Consider the following 7,583-nt stretch of genomic DNA (forward strand, 5'->3'; position numbering starts at 1 on the left):
GCAGACTGCGTCCGGCTCCTGAGGGTGTTCGAGGAGAAGAGAGACCTGCCGGAGATGAAAATCCTGACGGCGGAGCCGCACTTTTCTCTGCCGTTGCAACGGGAACGTGAGGTGATGGTGCATGTGTACAACCCCTTCGTCCCTGTCGCCGACGTGGTCACCTTCCTCACCAGGTACTTCGATAAGGTGGGGAGCGGCACTGAGATTCGAGACGACTTGGGGATCTGGACAGGCAAACGCCTGTTTAAGGTCACGCTAAAGACCGATGGTAAGGGAGCCATTTTCCACCCTCCTTCCAGTTTCGCTATCGGGGGAAACCGTGGCTACCTGGTCTACGCTGGGCAACCCAAGCATTGTCGCTCATGCGGCAAGGCTGGTCATGTGGCGGCCAACTGCAGCGCCTCCCTCTGCAAGATCTGCAAACAGGAAGGGCACCAGACAAAAGACTGCAAACAGGCCAAGTGCTGCAACCTGTGTGGCGAGGCAAGTCACCTCTACAGGACCTGCCCCAAACGCTGCCGTACTTACGCACAGGCAGCCAAAGCCGACCACGGGGAAGCAGAAGAAATGTTCCGTGTCACTCCAACCACCAAGGCCCCCAGGGAGCTCAACGGGACAAAGGAGGACACAGAGAGAGACAAGGTGGAGAAAGAGATTGAGGCAACAGAGAGCCAATCAACAGCACCACCCCCTGAACCTTCCAGTCCTCAGGACAGCGAATCAATGGAGGAGGAGGCAGCAGTGGAAAAGCAGCAGGGGGAGTGGCGGACGGTGAAGAACAAGAAAAGTAAGAGGGAGCGAAGAAGAAGCAAAGGCGTTTCCCAGAGAAGCGGCAAGAGGCGTCTCCCATCCGACACGGATGACAAGGGCAGCAGCTCTTCGGATGAGGAAGTGCCAGAGCGGCACCGACAGAAGAGGCGGCAAAGCTCCAGGGCGTTGGAGGACGAGACACCCGAGCTCCAGAAAATTGGAGACAACAAGGAGACCAACGCACCCCAACTTTGCCTGCAACCTGAGGAGGCCAGTGCACCACAGCCCCTGGAATCTGGGAGCAGTGAGGCAATCATCGCACCCCAGCTCCAGGAAGCCGGGAACAGCAACCCCCCAGAGGGGGTGAGTTTTGGAGAAGCTTCTCCAGCAAAGGTCATCTCAAAATCCGCTCACTACGTGAACCTCCAGATGCCACTGGAGCAGAACACGGCCAAGGAGATCTACCTCAGCCCATCCAAAGTGAAGGAATTTGAGCTCACTACGGGTATGAAGGAGCAGACTAAAGGTCTGGGACTCTCAGAGACAGTGGGTTTGGTAGGAGAATAAATGCTTTAATATGGGTTTAAAGATTGTATCCATAAATGTGCGTAGCATTAAATCTACTACGCGATGTGTTGCGACCTTGGACTACCTAGCCAAGGTCAAAGCTGACCTGTTGTTTCTGCAGGAGTGTGCGATACCGCACCTCAGCTCCTACAGGCAATGGTCACGATGGTGGTCCCACGGGCCATCGATCTGGTCGGGCGGAAACGACTCTCGTTCCTCCGGCCTGGGTATTCTGCTGCGGGGAGGCAACTTCACCGTCTCCGAGGTCAAGGAGGTGGTGGGCGGGCGACTCCTGGTAGCAGACGTAATGTACAAGAACGCTCCACTCCGGTTAATTAACGTGTACGGCCCGGCACAAAGGGCTGAGCGGCTGGAGGTTTTTCAGCAGCTCCCACTGCTGCTGGCGACCTCCAGGCCGGTCATTCTGGGCGGGGACTTCAACTGCATCATCGATGCGGCTGGACGATCCGGCAGGGCCGGAAGCAGATTGGACGCTACGTCCAGATCCCTGATGGAAACAGTTAAGGATGCCAAGCTGCACGACGTCTTCAGCAACCCTGCAGACGGAGCGCAGCGTAGATACACCTGGTCGCGGCCAGACGGGTCCATTCGTTCCAGGATAGACTTCCTGTTTGTGTCCCGTGCATTCACAGTCAGATCCACCGAGGTCAAGCCGGTGTTCTTCTCTGACCACTGCCTCCTACTGGCGGACTGCCACTTGGAGGAAGACCTGAGGGTGGGCAGGGGGGCATGGAAGCTAAATGTGCAACTGCTGACCCCAGAGAACATTGAGGAGCTCAAGAGGGATTACAAAGGTTGGAGAACCGTGAAACCCCTCTTTGAGTCCCTGACACACTGGTGGGAAGTGATCAAGGGAAGCATCAAGAGGTTTTTCATCCTCAAAGGCACCCAGAAAGCTAGAAAGGAACAGAGGGAAATGTCCCGACTCCAGGAAAAGATGCAGAATCTGCTCCGGCTGCAGTCGATGGGGGTCGATGTCAAGGAGGAGCTCCAAGAGGTGAAGGGCCAGCAAGCCTCGCACTTTGCCTCGGAGGCCTCCAAGATCATCTTCCGTTCCAGAGTCCGCTCCGTGGAGCAGGATGAGACGTGCTCACGTTTCTTCTTCCAAAAGGTACACAGAGAGCGCTCTGTGATCAGCAGCCTGAAGGAAGAAGACGGCTCAGTAAAGTCATCACGGTCCGACATTCTGAGGATCAGCAAATCCTTTTATGCCGGACTGTATGACGTGAAGCCCACGGACAGCACGGCCTCCCAGTCCTTCCTGTCCTCTATCACGGAGGTCCTAGACCACAGTACTCGGGAGAGCCTAGACAAACCGCTAACCCCTGACGAACTGACTAAGGCCCTCGAGTCCTTCGAGAAGAGTAAAACCCCCGGAAGCGACGGCCTGCCGGCGGAGTTGTATTCGGCTCTGTGGGACTTGATCGGCCCAGACCTGCTAGAAGTGTACGAGAGTATGCTCCTGGCCGGCAGCATGTCAGAATCCATGAGGAAAGGCATCATCACCCTCATCTACAAGCACAAGGGGGAAAGGGAGGAAATTAGAAATTGGCGACCCATTTCACTGTTGAATATGGACTATAAGATTCTGTCCAAGGTCATCGCCAACCGGGTCAAATCCGCTCTGGAATTGGTGATTCACCCTGACCAGACCTGCTCTGTGCCAGGCAGGAAGATCTCTGACAGCCTGGCGCTGCTCAGGGATACGATTGCCTATGTACAGGACAGGGGTGTGGATACCTGCCTCATCAGCTTGGATCAGGAGAAGGCCTTTGACAGAATATCGCACACCTACATGGGGGATGTGCTCTCCAAAATGGGCTTTGGGGAGGGAATTCGAAATTGGATCCAACTGCTCTACACTAACATCAGTAGCGCAGTCTCAATCAATGGGTGGGAAACAGATAGCTTTCCGATTAAATCTGGAGTCAGGCAGGGCTGCCCTCTCTCGCCTGTCCTTTTCGTGTGCTGCATAGAACCCTTTGCCGAGTCCATCAGGAAGGATCCGGGCATAAGAGGAGTGACGATCCCAGGCAGTGGAGGCACTCAGGTAAAAGCCTCCCTGTACATGGACGACGTCGCCGTCTTCTGCTCGGATCCGCTGTCGGTGCGCAGACTGATGCACGTCTGCGACCAGTTCGAACTGGCCTCGGGAGCCAAGGTAAATCGTGGGAAGAGCGAGGCCATGTTCTTTGGGAAGTGGGCTGACCGATCCTTTGTCCCCTTCACTGTCAGGGCTGACGGCCTGAAGGTGCTGGGGATATGGTTCGGAGGGACCGGGGCATGCGTTAGAAACTGGAAGGAGCGAGTGGCTATGGTGAAAAGGAAACTGGGCATGTGGGAGCGACGCTCCCTCTCCATTGCGGGTAAGAACCTGGTCATCAGGTGTGAGGTACTCTCGCTGTTGCTGTACGTGGCGCAGGTCTGGCCCATTCCACACTCCTGCGCGATGGCGATCACTCGAGCCATCTTCCGCTTTATCTGGAGGTCGAAAATGGATCGTGTCTGCAGGGACGCGATGTACAAGCCTCTAGATAAAGGGGGAAAAAACGTGCCCAACATCGCCCTCATACTGATGGCCACCTTTGTGTGCGGCTGCATCAAGCGGTGCGTAGACCCTCAGTACGCAAACACCAAGTGTCACTACGTGCTGAGGTTCTACCTGTCCCCGGTGTTGCGAAGGATGGGTCTGGCCACGCTGCCGCGGAACGCTCCAAGTAGTTGGACCGTGCCGTACCACCTGTCCCTGGTGGAAAAATTTATGCAGAAAAACACCTTTGACCACAAGTCCATCAGGCAGTGGTCAGCACGTAACGTCCTAGAGGCCCTGAGGGATAAGGAGAGGGTGGACCCTGTGGGATGGTTCCCCGAGCAGACTGTCAAAGTCATTTGGCAGAATGCCTCATCGCCAGAACTTTCCAACAAGCACCAAGACGTAGCTTGGCTGGTGGTGAGAAAGGCCCTCCCCGTCAGATCCTTCCTACACGCCAGGAGTCTCACCCCCTCTGCACGATGCCCTCGAGGTGGCTGTGGTGGGGAAGAGACCGTTGTTCACCTCCTTGTGGATTGTGCCTTTGCAAAGAAAGTCTGGAGAGAGATGCAGTGGTTGCTGTCGAGGTTCATCCCGAGAAGTTCTGTGACACAGGACTCTGTGCTCTACGGGCTGTTCCCAGGGACACACACCGAGACAAACATCAACTGCAGCTGGAGGATCATCAACTCGGTGAAAGACGCGCTTTGGTCTGCCCGAAACTTGTTGGTCTTCCAGCACAAAGAGTTGTCCCCGACCGATTGTTGCGGACTGGCACAATCCAAAGTCCAGGACTACGTGCTGAGGGACGCACTAAAGCTTGGGGCAGCTGCCGCAAAGGCGCAATGGGGAAGGGTCGCTGTCTAAGACCTTTCTACCACAGCGCACCGAGAGACTGGGAACTGTTTAGAGCCCCTCGGGCTGTACAGATCAAAATGAAAGGCTGTAAATGACTGTAATATTGTTTGTACTGATGCACCTGGTGATACATTTTGTAAAAGTTTAACCTGGATTGTACCCTTGTAATGTTGTTTTTGAAATGGTTTTGAATGTGATTGAAGATTTTTATGAATAAAGTATATTTTTACAAAAAAAAAAAAAAAAAAAAAAAATCTGTTCTTATCAGTTTAATATCTGATACGTCCCTTATCTGGGGACCATATATTAAATTGATTTTTGGAGCAGGGAGATGGAATAGGGGCTTGCTCCGTCCACTCCACGCATCGACCCGGTATTGCAGTATCTCTGGGAACGGTGCACCCTCCCCTTTCCAGGGGATTTTCAATGCTAAAAATAGTTTTCTTACAAACATCTGCTTTCTTTACTTCTCAACATGTACATGTTCCAAAATCCAACTTTCTTTGGAAAAACTCAGCAAGTCTGGCAGCATCGGCGGAGAAGAAATCAGTCAACGTTTCGAGCCCTCATGGCCCTTCAGCAGAACTGAAGCATAGTTTCAACAAGGGAGAAATATAAATTGGTTTAAGGTGGGTGGGGGGGAAGAGACACATTGAGGGTGTGGTGTGAGCAGATAATCAAAAGATGTCAGAGACAAAAGGGTCAAAGAGGTGTTGAAGGTGGTGGTCTTTGTCTGAGAAAAGTGCTAATTAAGAATGCAAGACAGGATATTCAAAGTACAGCTCTAGTGGGGGTGGGGTGGAAAGACTAAAGGTCTTTAGTCATTCTTAATTAGCACTTTTCTCAGACAAAGACCACCACCTTCAACACCTCTTTGACCCTTTTGTCTCTGACATCTTTTGATTATCTGCTCACACTACACCCTCAATGTGTCTCTTCCCCCCCCACCCACCTTAAACCAATTTATATTTCTCCCTTGTTGAAACTATGCTTCAGTTCTGCTGAAGGGCCATGAGGGCTCGAAACGTTGACTGGTTTCTTCTCCGCCGATGCTGCCAGACTTGCTGAGTTTTTCCAGGTAATTCTGTTTTTATTTTGTTTTGGATTTCCAGCATCCGCAGTAGCTTTTAGCTTTTTGTTTTTATCCAACTTTCTTTCTTTCTCTCTCTCTCTCTCTCTCTCTCTCACTCACTCACCCGCAGCAGCTACACACAAAAAACACGCACGCTCACCCAACACTCACAGACAGCACTCTCATCTCACAAACACTCTACCTCACTTATACAAAAACAGCTTTCACTTGCAAATACACCTCTCAAACACTCTCTCAGCTGCACCTTTCGCCTCACAACATTTTAAACCAGCTCTCTGCTGCCGCTGCCGCTGCTGCTGCTGACACAGCAACAATCAAAACTCACACCTCAAAGCTCACACACTTTACACAGCTACTCCGAAACCTCTACATCCACATTCACACAATCCTTACATTGCACAAGGAGCCCATTCCGCCCGTCGTGCCTGCACCAGCTCTCCCGGTGAACATTTCACCTCGTGCCTTTCTCCTGCCTTCTCCACGTAACCCGGCACATGCTTTCTTTTCAAATAATCATCTCATTCCCTCTTCAATTGAACCTGCCTCCGCCACGCTATCAGGTGGTGCATTCCAGACCCTGACCGCTCGCTGCTCCTATCGCTTTTGCTTCTTTTGCCAGTTACTTTAAACCTGTGCCCTCTCCTTCTCGATCCTTGCCCCGGTGCAAACAGTTTCTCCCTATCTACTCTCTCCAGACCCCTCATGATTTTCAATACCTCTATCAAGTCTCCTCTCAGACTTCTTTTCCCCAAGGAATACAGTCCCAACTTCTCCAATCTTACTTCATAACTCAACTTCCTCGCCCCTGGAACCAAACTCGTAAACCTCTTCTGCACTCTCTCCAATGCCTCCACTACCTTCCTAAAATGCAAGTCAAAATGCAATCCGTCAGAGTCGGCATGGCTTTACGAAGAGTAAATCGTGTTTGACTAATTTGCTAGAGTTCTTTGAAGATGTGACAAGCAAAGTGGATAACGGGGATCCTGTAGATGTAGTATGTCTGGACTTCCAGAAGGCATTTGATAAGGTGCCGCACAAAAGATTAATACACAAGATAAGATCACACGCAGCTAAGGGTAATATATTAGCTTGGATAGAGGATTGGCTAACCAACAGAAAGCAGAGAGTCAAGATGAATGGGTCTTTTGTGGATGCCAAGCTGTAACTAGTGGGGTGCCACAGGGTTCGGTCCTCGGGCCCCAACTATTTACTTGGATTCAGGAGTAGAAGGTACTATAGCTAAATTTGCAGATGACACCAAAATAGGTGGGAAAGTAAGTTGCAATGAAGAAATAAGAAATTTACAAATGGATATGGACAGGTTAGGTGAATGGGCCAAAATTTGGCAGATGGAGTTTAACTAAGTTAAATAAGTTTAATAAGTGTGCGGTTATCCATTTTGGTCAGAAGAATAAAAAGGCGACTTATTATTCAGATGGAGAGAAACTTCAGAAATGCTTCAGCACAGAGGGATCTGGGTGTCCTCGCGCACGAATCGCTGAAAGCTAGTATGCAGGTACAGCAGGTAACAAGGAAGGCAAATGGAATCGCTTCTCGGCCTCTTGGCTTAGATCAAGTGTAGTGTTGCAGGGGCGACACCATGGTCCTGCCATGGCAAGGTCGGGATGGAAGGGCGAAAACCAATCGCAATCCGAATTCATACCGTGGGTTACCTATCACCGTCCGAGTCACGGTGAACCACAGCGACGAAGGAGGATCACCTATGGATCGGGGCTTCTTCACCAGGAGGATCCTGTTGAAGGC

General features: G+C 51.6%; 1 non-coding gene across 1 annotated transcript; it reads left to right on the forward strand.

The window, feature by feature from the left end:
• The first annotated feature begins 4,946 nt into the window (after window positions 1-4,946).
• On the forward strand, window positions 4,947-5,133 carry LOC144674946 (U2 spliceosomal RNA). Its single transcript, XR_013574707.1, has one exon. It is a non-coding gene; the product is annotated as a U2 spliceosomal RNA (small nuclear RNA).
• The last annotated feature ends 2,450 nt before the right edge of the window (window positions 5,134-7,583 follow it).

Source organism: Cetorhinus maximus, unplaced genomic scaffold (assembly GCF_964194155.1).
Source record: "Cetorhinus maximus unplaced genomic scaffold, sCetMax3.hap1.1 HAP1_SCAFFOLD_864, whole genome shotgun sequence".
NCBI classification, from domain to species: Eukaryota; Metazoa; Chordata; class Chondrichthyes; order Lamniformes; family Cetorhinidae; genus Cetorhinus; species Cetorhinus maximus.